Consider the following 21,415-nt stretch of genomic DNA (forward strand, 5'->3'; position numbering starts at 1 on the left):
AAACTACAAAACAGCACAAATGGGGAAAAAAGAAGTTAATACTAATAATTCACCTACTGTACATCACAAAACTGAGATGCAATTTTTCCGTGAAATATAACTTCCTAGCTACAAAATATCAAAGTGGCCTTTGCATCCTTTTATTTTTCAGTATGTGGCCCTTGCTGGAGAAAGTTTGGACACCCCAGTATTAGAGCCATACTGTAAATTATAATAAAATGATCTAGAAATTGAATTTAAATGTAAAAAGTAAGAATTAATGTTTTTAATGATAATTCATTTTGCATTTCCATTTAAAATGTTTCAATTGCCTTAAACTGAGATTAACCACAACATTTGATACCATTTGTATGTTTGCCCTATGATCATTTATCGTCTATGATTTACACAGACCGAGCTTGCATTGGTTGTTTTAAACACACTCAGGCACTCACTCAGATACAACGGTACCTTGTTTTTTTGTTAGCAAATCGTTCCAAAAGATCTGACAAAAAGCCGAGTCGCACTTTTTCTGCAATTTTTCCCTTAGCAAATACTGTAAATCCAATTAATCCGTTCTAGACACCCACATATATTAACAAAAATACATTTCATAGAGAATAATTTTAGTTTTACATGTAGAAAACAATGCAAAGTAATTATAAATGACAACTGAAATGAATAAATTAACATTTAGCATCACTTTTACCTTTATTGAAGTGAAGTGTTGGTGGAGGTAGGGACGAGCAGTGAGGAGAAAGAGAGGAAGGGATCAACACCAACAACTTCTCAACATCTTTGACCATTTGTGTTCTCTGTTTTGTTAACGCCTTTACCTTTTCATGCAGCATTAGCTTCCTTCATTTCTTATTTCTTCGCCAGGAAGGAACTTATTGTTGATGCCAACGTCCCATACATCCCGGTGAGATCGGCCACACGGACGCCATCTTTGTACGTTAGAATGAGTTCTTTCTTGAATTCAGTCGTGTTTCTCACCTTCGTCATCAAATTGCTGGCGTTCACTTTCTTTGGCCCCATGGCGGGTTATTTAGCACTCAATAAAAAATGCACGGAGACCGAGTCAGCAACGCGTGGGATGCTTTGTTTGGGCACTCAATGGGGTACAGGGCAAACAGACTCGTTTGTTACACCTGATGTAATAACCGGTGCAAAATTTTGTCTAACATTTTGTTGAAAAGCGAATCCTATGAAACCTGGCGTTTGAAAATCAAGGTTTTGTGGTACTGTAAACTTATTTCATCTTTGGTCGGGATTTCATTCCAAAGACATTGTTCATGAATTTGTGCCATTTGGGCCTGCAACACAGTTGGCGTGCGGCAATGTGAGGCTAGTAATGAGGTGAGACTGCTGAAAAATGAAGTGATTTGAAGCAGGTGATGTCAACAGGTGATTTGAATCATCATTTGGTACGAGCATCCAGGGAAAGTTGAATCCTCTAAGAGAAAAGATGGACTGAATATTACTGTTTTGCCAAGAAATATATAAGAAAAATGCCTGCCAGATGATACTGAAAAAGATCATTGTCAAAACAGCAGTATTAGTAGTACAAGCTTTCTTGACAATTGAGCATGTAAATGATCCTCAATACAAATGTAATTATTTGTTAGTATTTCTACATATATATTTCAAAAGAGTGAGCAAACATGTGGTGTTGTATTAGGTCTCATTCTCCTCTGCATGTGTTCAGTATGCATGTGTGTTTACAGTAAAGCAGGTCCAGGAACATGTGGCTGCTATTATCACTACAATACGTGGTCAGTCAGAGGACCCGCCGCCTTTTGAGAGCGCATGTGTGTTTGCGCAAAGGCCCATCTGAGCTGTGAGAGAGGCCGTTTGAAAGTGATCATGTGATATCTTTGGAGTGGTGCGCTCATACATCTTTGACAAACATCAACTTGCTGATGAGTGAGGGTGATTTACCACATCTTCTTCTGTACAAAGGACACATTCAAAATTGGGTAGGGTCCATGTTTGAATTGGATTAACAATATCATGTTGTAGGTGTGTATTGTTTGTTCACAGTTTCAGAAAATCATTACAATATGACGAATACACCATTTCATCAATAATAAACAAAATGAGGTTGTGGACTAAACTAAGGGTTTCCAACCTTTTTTTCTCCTAAGAGCTACTTTTACAAAATGAAAACGACAAAGAGCTACTCTTTTTTTTTTTTTTTTTTAAATTTCCATATCTTATTTCCACCCAAACAAACAGAATAAGCTTGTTTTGCCACCACATTATTTCTTCTTTAAACAAATACTGGGTACAAGTAGAGTACCTCCCCACATTTATGTAAACAGATTCCAAAATGTTGTACGCCGCAGGGAACTTGAGCAATTTAATTTCAAAGTTGGTGGGTTTCATCAATTTGGTGTACAGCTGTGACATCATACGAGGAGCGATTCAAGTTTAAACTGGTGGATAACATTGACACAACAGATACGGCAAACTCCGAAACAGTGATTATAGTGAGGATAGTTTGTTTGACGCTGACTATTTTTGCCAATTTTGTAAAAGAAATATCTCTGGCTGATAAAGCAACAGAAATTGGCCATTTCGGGGCTAGGGAATCATGTATACAGCCATATCCGTTTGAAAGGGAGAGTGACATGGACGAGGGCGAGGTTGACACGCAGGACGAAGAGAATGGGAGAAGTAACTGTCTGCAAAATACAAGTTGGTATGTATTGTAGTTATTAAGGCATTTGAATGGTAAGAGGTTGTTCCTTCAGAAAAAATCATAGTATGAAGTATCTGAATTAAAATGTACAGAGCTGTTGTTGTAGCCTATTCAACAGTGCCTCAACTTTGTTTAGCCTTCTTGTCAAAGGTTTCAATGGGCTGGCTGTTGGACTCGGTCTCCTAAGTTGAGACGGGTGAAGTAGTCGGTTTTCCTTGTCGGACTTATAAATCATACAGGGGTATTTTATGCTAGACATAGCTTAAGTCTTCAGTTTTCCCTTGTTTCCCAGCTCTGTGTCAACACTGCAAACATCCGCAAAGCAATCATCGTTGAAATACGCAGAGCATAACAACAACCACTTCGATGGCCCTTTCCACCCTTGTGTGTTCCTGACAAATTTTGTCCAGCTCTTTGCAACTTTTTGGTTTTTTTGGCCAAATAAAAAGACAAACATCATGAGCTGTGGCATTACTGTACTCTCTAGCGACACAACGTTCTCTCCAAACTTTCCAAAAATCTGCTTAAAACTCTTGTGATGTTTACAGGCGATTACAAAGAAAACAATATGGCGATAGACGTCCTTGCAGGATGTCTTATTGGTATGACGTCACAGCTCAAGCTGCAACTAAAGTTATTTTGAAAATTAATTGACTTACATCTATGACGTTTATATGTATTTCATGCAAAAATGTCTTCACTATATCCATGTTTAAGAATTTTGGGTGGCCTTTAACAGAATGTTAGTATCCACAACTCACATTTTGCATTAAAACAAACAAAAAAAAATAATCTGCATCTTGTATTTCAGTATGTATTTCTTCAGGGGTGTCTAACTTTCATCACTATTAAAGCTACTTTGACCAAAAGAAAAGAGATGTGACCTATTTGTGCTTTATTTATATGAGACAACATTCAAACTGTACTTTATTTACAATGCAGGTCATCCAGTGCGGTCATTTGTCATTAAATACAGGCATCATGTCTGAATTGAACAGATATAAAAATACTAAAGAGTTGAAGTAAATATTCTTTGACCCTTTGGTGAGGTACTCAAAATCAGATGGCAAGCTACTGCTAACTCACGAGCTACTGGTTGAGGCCCCTGGACCCCTGGACCCCTGGACCCCTGGACCCCTGGATGCTGTTTTGTAATTGTTTGACTTACAAATGAAGACAATTGTATTTGTCCTAGGCTTGCGATGTTGCGCAAAAAGTTTGGGGAAGGCCCTGTATGGTTTCTGCAAGGTCCATAAAGGTTTGGTGAAGAAAATGTGAGAACCCTGACCTCAACGCCATCAAACACATTTGGAATGAATTACTGTAGAACACAGATGTTGAAATTTCCAATTGGGCCCCTTGCAGAATAGAAATAATCAGGACGACTGGAAACAAGACAAGAAATAATCCACAAAGTCAGGAAAATCGCAGTAATACAACAGAAAAAAGTGATGGCAAAAGAAAACGGGCTAAAGCATAAATGTTCAGTGTGGGTGCAGTGGTGCTATAATGGGTTCATGAGTGAGCTGGAGGTGAGCAAGAGGTGGGGTACACCCTGGACTGGTCACCAGCCAGTTGCAGGCATTGTCCTATGATTCTAATTGTAAGTTTCAAAATGGCTTCCCTCACACAGATTATATAGAAATGGAACATTAAACACACTAAAAAGAAGCTTCAAAGTAAGGCAGTTCCATAACAGATTTATATTTGCAATACTGACTGATTCTAGCAATAACCAAGAATTCAATGTCCTTGGACATATTTGGAATAAGAAAACGTGATTGTGTTTGAAACCTAAAAACGTCGATTTGCGCCAATATCCAACTGTGATTTGAGCTACAGTAGCTCCGGTGCCTCTACAGATTGTAGCCAGTGTATCATCTTGCATGTAGCGCTGACACACAGTTTGTTAAATCAGACTTCAAAGGAGGAGGCCTTCTGCTGTTCTCTTCCATCTGTCTCAGTGCTGCTCACTGTTTATTGTTCCATCTCTACTTTATTTACTGTCGGCTTAATTCCTTCCATGTCAGATCTGGCTGGGGGATGCCCCTTTTCCTGATGTATCTCCCAAATCACAAATGCCACCTCCTGAGTGTGTGCATGTACACACGCACACACAAGCACACATACTATCCATAACATTTTCCTGTTTACTTGCAAGGCAGGTTACAGAGACCTCGACCATGAGATGGATGACTGACTGTCATGTTAAACCTGTTAAGCCTGAATGGTTGTTTATTTAAATTATACTCACGGCTATATCACATACTGGGGCTGAGGCTCTCTTAAATTGCAGCAAAAGGAGTATAAATATTAAGGAGAAAAGCACTGAGACATTAAATGTTGCTTTGATTAGAACATTGATAAATTGTTCTTGTCTTTCTGTGTATCTGGAGCTAACTTGTCCTTTTCTGACAATGATTTACGGTTTGATGTGGAGTACACAATCATAAAACATGTACTGTATATACAGCACTGTATCATACTGTATATGGCTCAGTGTGTCTAAGAAAGAGATGCATGTATGCTGGAGACTACCAGGGCACTGTCTGCTGATCTTAAGATGTGACACTAAACAAGTAATTGTGTGTAACAGTTCTATGTTCAAAGCAAGCTTAAAATCATCTGTAAGTCTATGCATATTTACGCTAACGTCAAAATTGCCTTGTAAATTGCCTACAAATACTGTATGAATGTGTGTGTGAATTGTTGTTTGTCTACTGCACAGGTGCCCTATGATCGGTCCTGACCACCTTGCCACCCTAATTTTTTTTTTTTTTTTTTTTTTTTTTTTTTTTTCCCCCTGTCCTGTCCAGCCTTTAAAGCAGATAGAATTGTATACCTAAATGCCGTCAAGTGCTCAACAGATTTACTCTGCCAGAGAGAAGTGTGATATACACTTCCCCTGTCATACAAAATTTATTCGACCTTGATGCTTGTTATAAAGCAAATTTGGAGCACCCGGACCGGAGCAGGAGGGGACAGAGAAGAAGAGAAAAGGAAACGGGGGGGGGGGGGGGGGGGGGGGACAAAAACAAAAAAAAGAGAGACAAGAGACAAGGACAACAGCAGCAACAACAACAATTGTGACAGAACAACAGAAACATACCGAACGACATCAGCAAATAAATGTCCGTGACAACTATAAAGACGAACAAGGATAAAGGACAAATCAATATCAACAACCACAATGACAAAGCTGTCAATGACAATCAGACATAATAGCAGTCATGAAATGATGACCTATGACAGTGATCACAATGACAATACTGCATTGAAACAGTCGCACATAATAGCAGTCATGAAATGATGAATTATGATAGTGATCACCATGATAATACCGCATTGAAACAGTCACACATAACTGTAGTAATGAAATGATTATCCATGATAGTGAATAGAATCAAAGTTACTGTAATGCACATCATTGTAAATCATTGCCACCCTAATGAGGACAAGTGGTATAGAAAATAGATGGATAAAAAAAACATGAAATGTGTGTGTTAGCAAGCTATTTTGGACATTTTGAGGCACTATGTAGAGACTCAAGTTCCAATCATCAAAATCTTTGTGACCCTTGTGCGACCCCTCTCCAAACTTTTGTGGGAATCGGCTATGCAATTTGTGTGTAATCCTAAATAAAAACAAACAAATGGCAATCAAAACAATAACCCTTGCTTCACACTTAGTTAAGTTTCTTCCACCATTGATAAATTACTGTTTATATTTGATAGAACTTTTGGTAATGAACCTTCATTATATGAGACAAGATGACTATGGGCTCCAGGCCCTTTAAGTATGACAGTCGGTCGATTTATATTTCTATCAGAGTGTCAGTCATGCACTGTAATGTTTGAAATGACCTGACAAACATGCTTGACCTCAGAGTGACCGTGCGCAGCCATACAAATCACATGGACTTGATTGGAATCAACTTTGCTGCATGGAATTTCAGTTCTGTTCAACATGTGCTGTGCCTTAAAAGTGCTATAAATTGGAATTCATGACTAAATGAGCAACAGTCAGCTACTTGTGAGGTGTGTTGAACTTCGACAAAAAATAGTCACACAGCGAGTGACGCTGGGAACGCCAAGTGCAGGTAGGATTGCGAGGTTTATAGTGTGCATAAAGCACTTAATGTGCAGTTCTAATATTGAACTAATATTGAATATCTTGTATTTAAACTTGTATTTAAACATAAAACCTATCTGCCTTTTTTGCATTGGTGATGTGTTTGTATCAGTTGAGTGTGGCTGGTTGTCTTTTCAAAATAGTACAGCAGGAAACAACCACATTGAACACTTTTTATTTGAGAGGCTGAGGGCGGCAAGAAAATGCACTGCTGGAGCAAAAAAAGAGACTACAGAATATAATGCTGCACCATCCAAAGTGTTGGTGCAACAGCAGGGTAAGCTGACGTTAGCACCTTTGTTCAGCTTAGTTTTTTACCGGTAGATCCTCAAATGCTTCAGTGATGATGAATATGTTATAACACTGCGCAACCAGGAGTGGTTTGTGTCACCCATATGGTATCAGCTCGGCACATATGGAACCCTAGCTGACCAGGTTCTAGAACTAGTACTCTGGATATAACTGGTTTTGACACATTAAATGCATGTAGAGTCAAGTCTGTAAACAAGGGACACTAGTCTGCAAGTCCATTGCAACTACTTCTTTGCTCTTGTTTTCTACTTCATGACTAAATAAGATGTAAACCAAATGCTGCAATACATCTATAGAAAGATGTTAGTTTTTCCATTAGCTACACTCCTGTAACTCAATACTGGTAGAATATAGGATCTGGTCTAGTCAAGGCCATGATACGCCTGTTCTTTGGTTCAGTGGGATGCTAGTGTGGTCTTATTGTATTCTGGGAAAAGCCCATATAGCCAATGCAGCTAGTGTGTGTGTGTGTTTTGTATATGTTACAAAGGACGCATTCAAGCACACCACATGAGATGCAGACTGAAAGGCCTGTCTGTGTCTTCTAGCCAAGTTCACACTACATGACTTTTGAAGCTGTCACATCTCTGCGGTGTTCTCAACCCAAAAGTTGCTGTATTAAAGATAAATCTTCAGTTGTGGTTTATTATGCACAACGAGACTGGCACATTCTCACAAGGAGAAGACTGACTGCATGGAAATGCAGTTGGGAGTTTAAACACTCACTAGAAGTGGCAAAGGAAAGTAAAGTGTTTTGGTCCGATAATAAATGGCCACGAAAAACAAGCACTTCTAACAGGTGTCACCAAAAATAAGAGGAAAAAGGAAAACACACAAAAAAAGATGATATTCCGCAGATAATTGGAGTAAATGTTCTTAATTTCCTCCCTGAGGGTGTCCACTGCTGTACCAACTGTGAACCAGATGCTTCCAGGCAAAATCTAGCCATTAATCACTCAAACATGATACTATTTATGTGCAACCTCCTGTAAAGTGGTGACTTTTACTGAGACACTTTATTGTTTACATTGATTAAAGTGCAGAGGGATTATAATTAACTTTGTCTCAACAATTCTCTCGTTCCCGCATAAACCCCTGGATAGTAAAACTCACTGATCCATTCAACCAGAAACCATAAGACTTAACGTGTGTGCTAAAGTCTGTGCATTACATAGAAAACAAAGTATTTTTGACTGTGTCAGTGTGTGCATGTGTCAGACTTTTACTAGCCACACAGCAACAGACCATTATTCATTCACTTTTAGTCACAGAAACTTGCATGGATCACTGCAGTATTTTATATTGATCTTTGAGTCTATCCCTGCAGACATTTATCTCTACTTTTTGACTGCAGCTGCATTTTTTTCATAAAATAGATCAGGTCAAGTACAGTATGAAGAGATCATTTCAGAGGTAAAGCGTCTGTTTTAGAACTAAACGCAGAGTGGGGACCAAGGGAAATTTTAGGATGGTAAAAGGCTCTTTTTTACAACTGCCCTGAAATTGACTTGTAGGTTATATTCAAATATTAAAATAAAATTTAGAAACATTCAAAATGCAGGTACTGTAGTTCAACTAAGATAGAGAAAATTCTCCTCAGAATGTTCAACTAAGCTGACGTTACAGTGGCTGTTCTGTGTAATCAGCCGACTTCCAAAACAAAATTGTAAAACAGAATTAACCTCACATGCTTTAAACAGTGCAGGTTTTATGATTGGACAAAGATAAATAACCAAAAAACCACATTTGAAACTGAGGTTTTTGCCATTAAGTTGGCCGTGCCAAAAACATGAATATGAAGTCAAATCTATTGTCCTGATTCGTGCTCATTTCAATAACATGGTCCCATTGTGGTGTAGAGGAGAGATAAACAGTCGCATAACTAGCAAGCCACGGCCACTGTTTTGTATATTTCATAATGAATCGGAGATCCCATTCCAAAACAGATGGCTTGTGAAGGAGGGAGCAAAATAACAGTCAATGAAAAATAGTCTAGTTGAAATGAAATAGAAATAGAATAAGAGGTTTTGTAAATATGTCTTGATTTGTTCAAATACATCTGTCTTATGTTTAAATAAGATGGTAAGAGGCTGTACTTAAGTGATCCACATTCAGAACACAATTACAATTTGACCTACAAGGAGTAGGTTTGTGAACAATAAACCGATGCCACCGCATATCCAGTTTGACAAGCGTGAGATACAGCTGCAACGATAGCAGCCTCCTGGATCGATAAGATTCAGTCATAAAACCTTGGATTAATCCAGGGGTGTCAAACTCAGTCCCACGGATGGGGGAGTGCAAAACTCAAAGCCGATTTAAGGTCACGGGCCGAAGTGGACACTACCCCCCATCCTGAATTTCCAACACTTGTGTATTTCTGCATACTGTAAGTATTAAAACACTTTTTAAAACCTTCTTGACCTGAATGTAACACATTCATATGCATCACCACTGCACACACACACCAACACATGAGTGTTTGATGACAGGACATGCCCCAATAATCCAGGCTAAAAAAAGAGTACTTAGTAGGGTCAGATTTTGAGAAAATATCAATTTGCCAATGCCAATGTGACAAGTAAGCGGCCAACATACTTTTTATCCCGGTTCCCTGCACGCGCAGCGCTGGGAAAGGAACATACCAATATAATGCACTGCTGTGGTTGCTTTTTGAAACTAGAACAAAATGCGCATAACAGCTGGTGGATGTATTTTTGTATTTTTGGTGGCTGGGCTAAGTAGCAAGCTACCACAGTGATATGATTTAATGAACCAACAAACAAACAAAACTCAATAACGCGGGGATTATGTAGTTTACTTACAATTTAAGTGAGAAAATATCTGTAGAATTGAATCGCTGTGAAAAAAATTATTCTGGAAAAGAGACGTCATATCTGCTCTGACCGCTGTCTCACCTCGAATCTGCTTGACTGCAGCATGAGGAAAAGAGTAAAAAAAAAAAACCTCCACTCACTCCTCTGGCTTCCAGTGACGACTTCCCTAGGAAGTGATGTTTTTTGCCGTTCATCCAATCAGGGTCTTACTTTTTTGCTATGAGCTTTCATGTGCTGAAGCGAGAGCTTCAATGGTGATTACTGCACCCGTGCTGCTGCCGAGCGAAGAGATCACGTCAGAGAGCAAACTCACTCTACAGCAGATACAGATAAAGCGCAACATACTCCCAAATTTGAGCGCATTCCAGCACACTTTTAAAGCAGTTTTAAGTATACACATTAAAAAAGTTTAACGATGCATATTTTATCATGCTTTGCTATTATATGTTTTAGCGTCACCTCAGTAGTAGATGTAGTATGATAGCCATACAGGCAGAATGTTTGATGCATCTCTTGTGCAGGTGTACCTAATGTTGTGGCCAGTCAATGAGGGTTACTGTTACCACTGTCTGTGGACTGACAACTGAAAATTAACAAAATTCTTATATTGCAGGTACCACGCATGTTTTATGATGACTTCACGGAATGAGACAAAAATACATTTCAGAGAAAAAAGTGGTCATGCTACCCCAATTGAGTTTCATGAGTGGCTGACGCAACACAAGCCTGCACAGCGCTGGTCTTGACAAACGCACCGCATACTTTACAAAACAAGTTTACCAAGTAATTTTAGATACAACCCGAAATAGAGGCGAGCTGAGGAAAACCTAATAAAGTGGAGGCAATGGGCAACGCCACACGAGCCGTTTTCACCTTGCCAATTGCACCGTGTACGTGAATGTGGCACCGATCAACTCCTCTGTGGCTTCAGCCTGCAAAGTGTGTCTCGGGAGGGGCAGTCGCTGTGTGTGACTGGCCAATCACAGAGCATGAAGAGTGAATACATAATGAGGATTTTCTTTCATCACGATTACGGATAATGACGAGATGAACTGGTTTCATGCTTGTATTCGGCACAAATGCATTATCGGTAATGGATACTCGTTTATAACGAGTATCCAGCTCATCCCTACTAAATAACCAATGGACAGGGCAGACCTCTGTATAGGAATAGGAAGTAACAGAGTACCAGATCATCAAAAGAAGCAGGTGAAGATTCACCATAAGACTGTAGTTGGTTTCTACAGTAGAAGTACAAAGCACAACCAAGAATACATGCAGAAACACAAAGCACTGGAAGCACAATGAACCAGCAACTAGGAAACCGACCAGCTGCTACCAAATACGAATGCTGATTATACTCCAATACTTCTACCCAGCTGCAGTAATAGCACTCACTAGGAAAGTAAAGGCAGAATAGCAAAAGAAGAAACAAATACAAAATAAAAGCATAAAACAGGAAATCAAGCCAAACAAAGGAAACCCAAACCCAAAAGTCCATTCTGTCATGTGGAATATGACATATTTGCCCAATTATTTGATTACATTTACTTGTACTTTATTTATTTATCCCACAGCAGGGAAATTCACTTGTTACAGCAGCAAGCAAGATACACAAGTAAAGAGTACAGTGTAAAGAATGCGTATTGACTACAACATTGTTCAGGTGGTGCAGGTGTTGTAGAGCCTGACAGCGGTCGGTATGAAGGACCAGCGGAACCTCTCCTTCTTACACCGTGGGTGTAACAGTCTGCTGCTGAAGGAGCTGCCCAGGGAAACAACAGTGTCATGTAGCGGGTGAGAGGTGTTGTCCATGATGGATGTCAGCTTAGCCAACATCTTTCTCTTATCCATTCTTAAAGGGGAAGTTCAGCTTCTCTTGTAGTCAATGAGCAAATGCCACTGAAATATTCATTCCGTTATTTGGGTAGAGAGCCAGCTAGCTATGCTTGTAGAGGCGCAGGCTTCTAGCTGTCGCTCTCTCCATTACGTAAACAGAGATGGTTAATTAAAAAAGTAACAATCCCGTCATGAAATGTGACATTATGAGATGCCGTCTGACAGTCTCTGAGCTTGTCTTATTTGACCTAAAACTTTCCTTTCCTTTACACTGTAAAGCAGGGGTCTAACCATATTTGAGGCCCCCTACTTGACATCAAAGTTTAGTGTAAGTGCGGCCCGCTCATGCTGGAGAGACGTTGGAGAGATGGTTTGAGAGGCTTGTTTAAAGGAAGGTAAGCAATTCAATATAAAAAGAACGGCTGTTCTTTTTTTATGTAAAATAGTTCACTATTGTTATTTATGAATATACTTAGAAGCACAGTATTGCTTGTTTTTATACACTGGGAGGCTATCGGCCAATGCTGTTCTTTTCTTAATGTATAGTTACCTCTTGGCAGTTGTTATTGCAATTTAAATTCTGTACATAAAGATGTACACAGTGATCCTAAATACATGACAGTTTGAAACAGTTCAATGAAGTAGTGAATTAAAAAATACATGGGATTTTATTTCTTTATGACTGTTTCATTTAATTGTTGTATTTACTGTTTAATGACTGTATTACATGTCCTTGTGCGTGTGTTATCTGTACATTGTGAGTGACGTAGAAGTTAATTTTGCTATAATTCTGACTGACGTAACCCGAGGACCACCTGCACATTGTTGTAAAACCATGTTACGTGCTGGAACCTTGAAAACATCTTCCACACACCTATTCCCGCCTACATCCAATCCCACATCTCTGTCAAGACACCGTAGTGTGAGTAAAGATGAGAGTTTATTGATGCTCGGAATTCGAGAGTGGGGAAGGGGGAATCCTTGGAGGGCTACGCAAGGACGGCAAGGCAGCGAACACGGCAGCAGGCCAAAGATGTATCCCACTGCAAAAGTGCACGAAAAAACAGGTGGTCAAAAACAAAAGAGAATCTATCTTACTTAAATGTTGAAGTGAGCCAGTGTTACTACTGGAAGGTTGTTAACAATCTGGTAAATTCTCCTCCTCTCGGTGGGCTTCCAGGGGATGTCATCAAGGATGATGCAACGATGATTCCACGTCAAAGCCGACAAAGGTGCATACAACAGGGTGGTGCCATAAAGGAATGAAAGGGAGGGAAAGGAGGGATCTGGGGTGGATCCTGACAGTCATTGACCCCCAGTCTCATGGTGGATGCACAGCTAAAAAGTCCAAGAGGTCGGGGTCAACGCAACTGACAGGCAGTCACTGATCTGTCTGTTGGCTACACACATGCACCAGATTTGGTTACTGTTAACAGGGAACTTCACATGACAACCAGACATACACCTAGATTTATGTTTGCTTGTGCACAAATGTCTTCTGTTCCATCCGAAACAACTCTTTAAAGTAAATAAATACACTGTACAACTGATTGTACATTCAATATGTCAAGTGTTTTATCGGTCACCTGCTTTGGTTTCGCACCTGTGCAAGGTGGCCTGACTTGACTGGAACATTACATGAGATGAGCTGTGTTATGTTTATTCTGCTTATTTGCTGATGTATCATAGAAGTACATTTAAAGCAACCCAACATCTGTTTTGTTGTTTTTTTTTTTTTCAGGAAATGTTTTGGTCTGGTAACACTATGAATCACCATGTGATAAATAGTCATTTCTTTACAGCACAGCATGAATGACTTTGCATTACCCTGCAGCTTGACCGCCACTTTCTCGCAAACACACACACAGTCAGACATCTGACAACAAAAAGCTGCCATTGTAAGCCTGAGGCTGTGCAAGCGCCCAGCTTTCTCCTTCACACAAGCAGGATGCCTTTGTTCCATCATGGTTTACACCAACTGAGAATAAGTTCATCCACCTTTAGTGACAAGCAGAGGCTTTCTTCTTGACATCAGTCAGGTCATTTGGAAAGACGAAACACATATTACATTTAGGGTTGTCAACTAATTTTAATTATGTCATTATCATAACATTTTCAGCGTAATTAACACATGCGCATCATGGCAAGCCGCACATCTCTGTTATGACATCAGATGGAGTGATTAAAGCATCCCTCATCTAACTAACTTTCTAACTTTATTCAGACCTTAACGCAGCAACAGTACTACTCAATTCCATCATCAAGTTACAAGTCAAAATGATCTACCTCTATCTTTCTATAAAACGTATAACATTCATAAAATCTAAACGGTAAACCTTCAAATACTAATGTAAATATTAATGATTAGTATTTCACATTCACATTTCCAAAGTTTACAGGTAATCAAAGCAGTTGATATCATAATTATTAGCTATGTAACATTCATTAGGAGACACCCATTTGCTATCAAACATTACCGATATGCAATAAATTAAAATGATTATGCAAAAGACAAAGCAGCCGAAGTCAAGGCAACATATTAAAAACGTTTCACCATGAAATAGCAGTTTAAGAAGCGGATGTGTAGAAAACACCGATTTCTGTAGTGAAGTTTGTGATGCGAAGCAAAGCCATCAAACAATACACTTTTTTTCCACATAACTAGCCGCTACAAGTGAACACATAACTTTTGTGATAGATATAAGCATCTTACTCGCTGAGTTAGTTTATCCGTAATCAGAATAATGAAGATGAAAGTTGCATCTCCGTGTGTAGCTTGAAACACCGCGGGGGAGCAGGAGCAAATCAGGGGGGGACCTTAATGTCAGCTGACTGATGTCATATGACATTTAAAAAGTGACGGGATCAACCCAAACTACCTTGGCGATCTACCGGTAAGCTCGCGATCGACATAATGGGCACCTCTGCTTTAATATAATAAGGGGAATCTCATTGAAGCCGGCCCACCTTAGCGAGTCAGCCCAGACAGCTTGTGTTGTCTACAGTGCAAATATGATTGTTTAGGGTTGTATTCTTGTCCAAACTTTGTCACACTCAAAAATAACTACAGACATAATGTTATAACACAAACAAGTTCTGTTAGTGTTTAACTTGTACTCACATTGGCATGGCTTCTTTAGGTTCAGAACTTTGTCGGTTGACAAACACGTTTACTGCTGTCTTTTTTGTAATTACCACAATGTTGAAACCATTTGAGTCCATATAACACGGCCATTGACAACAATATGTGTTCAGCCTTATTGATCTTGCTAATGCTATTGTAAATTATGTTTTATACTCTTTATTATATATCATGTTTACTACCGTCTGGTTTGTGTGTTTGGTTGGGAGGGGGATGTTACTTCTATGGTAAATGCCTTTCTGGTGCATCAATATTAGACTAAACTAAGGCATGCTATCCATGTGAGGAACTTTCCCGAAACAACATGTGCAAATGCCGATATCAGGCTTTTCCATCTGTGGCTTGAATGCAACTCAGCTTTCCAAGCAATGAGCAAAGGAGGATCACAAACTTCGATTTAATGCCAACATACTAAAATATAAACATGCTCCCATTTCCTTCATGATAACCATGAAATGCTCACTTAAGTATAACACTGTGTGGTTTGAATGAGAGTGGCAGGTTGATGTAATCCACAATGAAAAGCAGAGCATGTACGTCCTACCTTTTATATAGAGAATAACCGCAAAAACATTAGCAGCAGCTGCATTAGTCACCATTTGTGACTGCCAGAAGAAAGCACATCAGCTTGTACAGTGGAAGCTCTAAAATCAAACACAATCCATTCAAGGATGGTAGTTGACCTGTGAATTGTTCGATTTTGAAACTACAGTGGAGTCCCATACATTCGGTCTTCAGCATTCTATTTCCTGCAGTGTTTTTCCACAAAAATGCATATCATTCACCCTAAGTTGCTAGTAATTTATTTATATGTGATAATACAGGTCAAGTGTACAGCATACATGTACCACAATTCTTACATTTATGTCTTTATGAATCACTGATTATGTTTTGTTCATCAAGTTTTGAGATGTTGCACTTTGTTCAGCGGTCCTTAAACACACTAGCTCTATGCTGTGAGATGCAAAAGTTAATTGGAGTTAGACGGAAGTGTCACATTAATTTGAGCAGTAGTGGGTACACAGTGACAAACATTCCTCATTTATCAGATAACAGAAAAGGAACGCATCAGGAATGACTTAAACTGCTATTTTGTGTAATTACTGTGTGTAACAGTAAGAATGACGTATAATACAACATATTTACAAGGACTTAATTGACCCTGTTACACTTGCATTAAAGACGACCCTTTAGATTGATTTTTGCACGCACAATATGTACAACTTTAGCCAGCTAGCGCGTCACAACAAGGCAGCTACGGATCAACACTTCAGTAGCACGACATTGTGCTGGCTACTATAAAGTGTGTGAGGCATATTTCGGGCTTAAACCTGGATTGTGTCACGAGTGAATGATGGAAAGTTAAAACAAATTCTCAGTAATAAAGAAATTCACTTATCACAGTTGGATTTGCAACCAATTAACCGTGATAAACAAGGGATTAGTGTACCAGAATGTATGACTTCAGCAGCACTTGACTTGACAAGTTTAACTAGTTTATGTGAAAATGGTGTACTTATTTGTGTACATTTACCATTTTTATAGCATGATTCCAATTGTCTCTTCCTTTTAAATAGTTTTGTCACTTATTTGCTTTGACTCCTTTGTTTGATTTTTTTCTGTCTAATCAACAGCGACTGAATTGGCTTTCATGTTTTTCCTAGGTTTTTTTTGATGGCAGTAAAGTAATTTTCTATATAACACAATCACAAACCTTTCCAGTGCACCTGTAAGATGCTTGAACATGACGTCTGCCTTAGTATTTTTGTCAGACACACTCACGGGTGGTACCGCCGTGGGAACCAGGGATTCCTGCTCAGACACGCATTCCTGTCCAGCACATACACCTCAACTAAAACACACACACACACATACACACACACACAGCCCGCCCACCTGGGCTGGATGACCCCCTAAACAGCTCCAATTACCAGGCACTGACAGACAGACAGATTAGGTCTGAACAAGTCTGCTGGCCTAAGCAGACAGACAGACAGTTGACTTGAAGAGATAGACTGAAGGAGGTAAAAACAGCATCATGATGAGAGGGTTGACTACTAACAGAGAAGGATGAGAGCAGAATTAATGAGTGAATTTGGTTATTAATTACACTTTTTACATAAAGCCTTCATTAGACAATGGTGAAGTTGAGTTACATCTTTCACCATGACCGAAACATTCATGTATCATGTGCCTCCTTAAACTTCTCTACCCACACACACCTTCACACTGCTGCCTGCCACCGTCCCCCATAAACCAAGGCACAGCACCGTCATTGTGAGCCTGTAAGCCAAACAGTACACACACACACACGACAACATCACTGTAAATCACTTTTCTTTTGTGAAACTGTTCCCTCTGAAACAAATGGAAGGAAAAGGAAAGGAAGGGAAAAACAAATTCACAGAGTTGAATGAGGCCTTTTAGATGATTTATTATCCTGGGAATTTGGACTTTCTTTTGTGTCAAAGCTATTCTTGTTGTCAAAATGTCTTGCTTTCTTTCCCTTTCACCAACACTTCCTTCCAAGAGCAGATTTACACTCAACAAAAATATAATTTTTGGTTTTTGCTCCCATTGTTCAAGAGCTGAAGTCAAACATCTAAAACATTTTCTATGCACACAAAGGTTCATTTCGCTCAAATATTGTTAACAAATCTGGCGAAATCTGTGTTAGTGAACACGATGGGCACCTTTGCCCTGATGGCATATTAAGATGCTGATTAGACAGCATGATTATTTCACATGTGTGCTATAGGCTGGCAACAATAAAAGGCCACTCTGAAATGTGTAGTTTTATCACACAGCACAATACCACAGATGTGAAAGAAAGCCTTTTGTGTCCACAGAAAAAGTTTTAGATGTTTGAGTTCAGCTCATGCAAGATGGGAACAAAAACAAGTGTTGCGTTCATATTTTTGGTGAGTGCAGTTTCTATTTAAGCCAGTGTTTTATAGTAGTACATTTAAATGACAGCAAAACAGAGTGTATTTTATTTGGTATGTCACCAACATTGCACACTGTTGCAGCGAATTTCGTCTCTCTGGCCCCCTTTTTTAAACCTGATGTCAAAAATCTTGGGGTCATATTCGATAGTGGACTCAAATTCGACAAACAGATTAGCTCTGTCATTAGGACGAGCTTCTTTCAGCTCCGTCTTCTGGCTAAAGTGAAGCCTTTTTTAGGTCAGCAGGATCTTGAGAAAGCGATCCATGCTTTCATCAGCACTGAAGACTGGACTACTGCAACGCACTTTACGTTGGCCTGAGCCAGACCTCAATTTCGCGTCTGCAGCTGGCCCAGAACGCTGCTGCCCGGTTTTTAACAAACACGCCCAGACGTGAGCACATCACCCGGGTGCTGTCATCACTCCACTGGCTTCCAGTTCGTTTTAGAATCGATTTTAAAATTTTAGTATTTGTTTTTAATGCCATTAACGGCCTTGCTCCGTCGTACTTGTCGGAGCTTTTAACTATCCGCAATCACGGCAGGGCCCTGCGTTCCTCGGGACAGCTTCTTTTAGAAGTCCCACGGGCAAAATACAAACAGTGCGGCGAACGCTGTTTCTCCGTCACTGCTCCCAGACTGGGGAACAAACTGCCCACTGATATTCGCACCACTACTGAAGTCGACCTTTTTAAATTGAAATTGAAAACTCATTTATTTAGACAGGCGTTCAACACTGACTAGGGCGGTCTTGTATTTATGTTCATTTTATGCATATTTAGTTCTTGTTGACTCCCATTTTATGTACTTTTAAAGACTTTTAGCACTCTGCAGCACTGAAGCATTTTCTTATAGAGTTTTTATTCTGTGTTTACTTTGTGTTCATGTTTTATGTTGTGTCCTTATGTAGCGTCTTATTGTAAAGCACTTTGGGAGCCCGTGGGCTATTGTAAAGCGCTATATAAATAAACTTTGATTGATTGATTGATTGATAGTACGTAAATAAAACATGTTGGACTGTTTGTTTGATGAGGTTGACATATGATCTACAGTGACTTTAGTGCTTGAAAAAGCCTTCCGTGATACAGATTATTCTTGTAACCACCTTAACGACAAACCCGTCGAGATGGAAACACGCATGCTGAACTACAACATATGCAAACCTCGTCATGTTGAAAGCGTGAATCATGTTGTTCCCTGCAATTAGTCGTGCTCACAGCAGCCGCAGGGATAACAAGTATATTTTCTTTCCTGTTAGTACTAATGTGTGGTTTTGGTTTCTCTCAATGCAGTTTTCTTTTTATGGCTGTGATATTAGTCTCAATGTATTTGTTCTTGAGAAGGCCTTTAAGGTAGGCCTCTAAACACAAATGTAAATCAAAGTAGGTATGACTTTCTAATACAAGTACAAGCAGTGTGCTTTGAACCATTTCCCATGACCTGAACTAATTAGTAATTATTTATGAAATTCACAATCTGTATTCACCTAAAATGTGTTTAGATTTTAGATTGGAAGCAAAGCTTGTCACTTTCACTTCTCTCAATTACACCTTGATATAAAAAACAGAAATATGGCACTATAACACTATACTTTATGTACCTGTATGACAGTAGAGCATACATACCGTAGATTAATTTGTTTTGGCCCAGTTTCTACAAAGCAGTACAAATGTCAAAGGTCATAACGGAGCCAAAAGTAACCGATGTGGATCGAGTCAGTTTTTGAAGCACATTACTGCTGAGGTAAAACACCCTCAGGTCACCCTTCATGAAAACGGGGACCACCACACCAGTCTGCCAATCCAGAGGCACTGTTCCCAACTTCCACGCAATGTTGAAGAGACACGTCAGCCAAGACAGTCCCTCAACATCCAGAGCCTTGAGGAATTCTGGGCGAACGTCATCCACCCCCTGAGATTTGCCACCGGGGAGGGTTTTGACTACCCCAGCTGCTTCAGGAGCCCCACAACCATCCATGCTCGACAGGACTCCTTCTTCAGCTTGGTGGCAGCCCTGTACACCATCGGATTCGGTGTTTGCCACCACAACTGGCAGCAGCTCCCATCGGCTGCCTCAGAAATGAAGGCACGTAATACGGCCCATTCGGACTCGTGCCGGGCGGCACGGATGAAGGCCCAACCACCAGGGGCTAGCCTGCAAGCCCCTCCCCTAGGCCTGGCTCCAGGGTGAGGCCCCGGTGTCCCAAGTCTGGTCCCTCCTCTTGTGTTTATTTCATGTTTTATTTCATTCCCTCTGCGCTGCGATTGGCTGGCGACCAGTCGAGCATGTACCCAGCTTCTCGCCCAAAGTCAGCTGGGATAGGCTCCAGCACACCCCCGCAACCCTAGTGAGGATAAGCGGCATAAAAAATGGATAGATGGATAGTTAGAACCCTCTTAAACCTCCCGTCACACTAAGCACGAATAAAGTAGAAATGAGTTTCAAAATTTCAAAAAGTTTCAAAAAGCCACATTCGGGAGAGGATTTAAAATTCGTAAGCTTGACTCCTTTTTTCCCTGACGGCATCATGTGACGTGTCAGCGGCCGGTGGTGGAACTTGGCTTTCTTTTTCCATGGCAGTATAACATGATGTGAATTGGCGACGCATCAATGGTGAGTGACGTTTCAGCAGGCTTCATTGGTTTCAGCACCTGTGCACTGTCCATGGGTTTACTCGGCTCCTTTTTCTTCTTAGCGTATGAAGTGATGTGAATAAGGCGAGACTTCATAGTGATGTTTCAGCGGCAGCCGCATTTTTTTTCCGAATATGATCAGAATATTAGGGTATAAGAACCAACAGTGCAAAATGTAAATTCTTGCAATGTTTCAACTCGTCTTAAAATTTTGATCAGGGGTGTATATCCAAAAGAAGGGGATCAGACTTTTACAACAAAGTAACTGAGCTCATCTTGGAGAAGTATAGGGTGCATGCACTTCATATACAAATAACAGATAAGACCACAAATGTTTTTCAGTTTATAAAAAAGAATAAATAAATGGGAAGTATTTGAAAACCATATTTCAATGAAAGTAAATTCTCTTCTTGTTTTATCCTCTTGATGAACATTAACATAAAACACTCCAAAGGAGTTAGTGTCACACCCGCCATGTACCTCATCACATATCACTGATAAAAATGTACTGAAAATTAACTTGTGAAAATCAGACAATTCTGAATAGTGGTTCAGCAGAACTATATATTTAAAAAAACTAATGAAAGTGGCCTGGACAAAAAGACAGTAACCTCAACATAATACATATTTTGTTGCACAACTTTTTGAGGCAACCACTACAGTCAAGCAGTTTCTGTAACTCTTAATGAGGCGTCTTCACCTGTCGACAGCTATTTTAGCCCACCCTTTGTGAGCAAACTACTCCAGATGTCTCAGGTTTGAAGAGTGCCTTCTCTAGACTGTAAGTTTCAGCTCCTTCCACAGATGAATAGAATTTAGATCAGGGATCATTTAGCTGTGTTTTAGGTCGTTATTCTATTGGAGATTGATGACCTGCAATTGAGGCCAAGCT

This window comes from Dunckerocampus dactyliophorus, chromosome 7 (genome assembly GCF_027744805.1).
Source record: "Dunckerocampus dactyliophorus isolate RoL2022-P2 chromosome 7, RoL_Ddac_1.1, whole genome shotgun sequence".
Lineage (NCBI taxonomy): Eukaryota > Metazoa > Chordata > Actinopteri > Syngnathiformes > Syngnathidae > Dunckerocampus > Dunckerocampus dactyliophorus.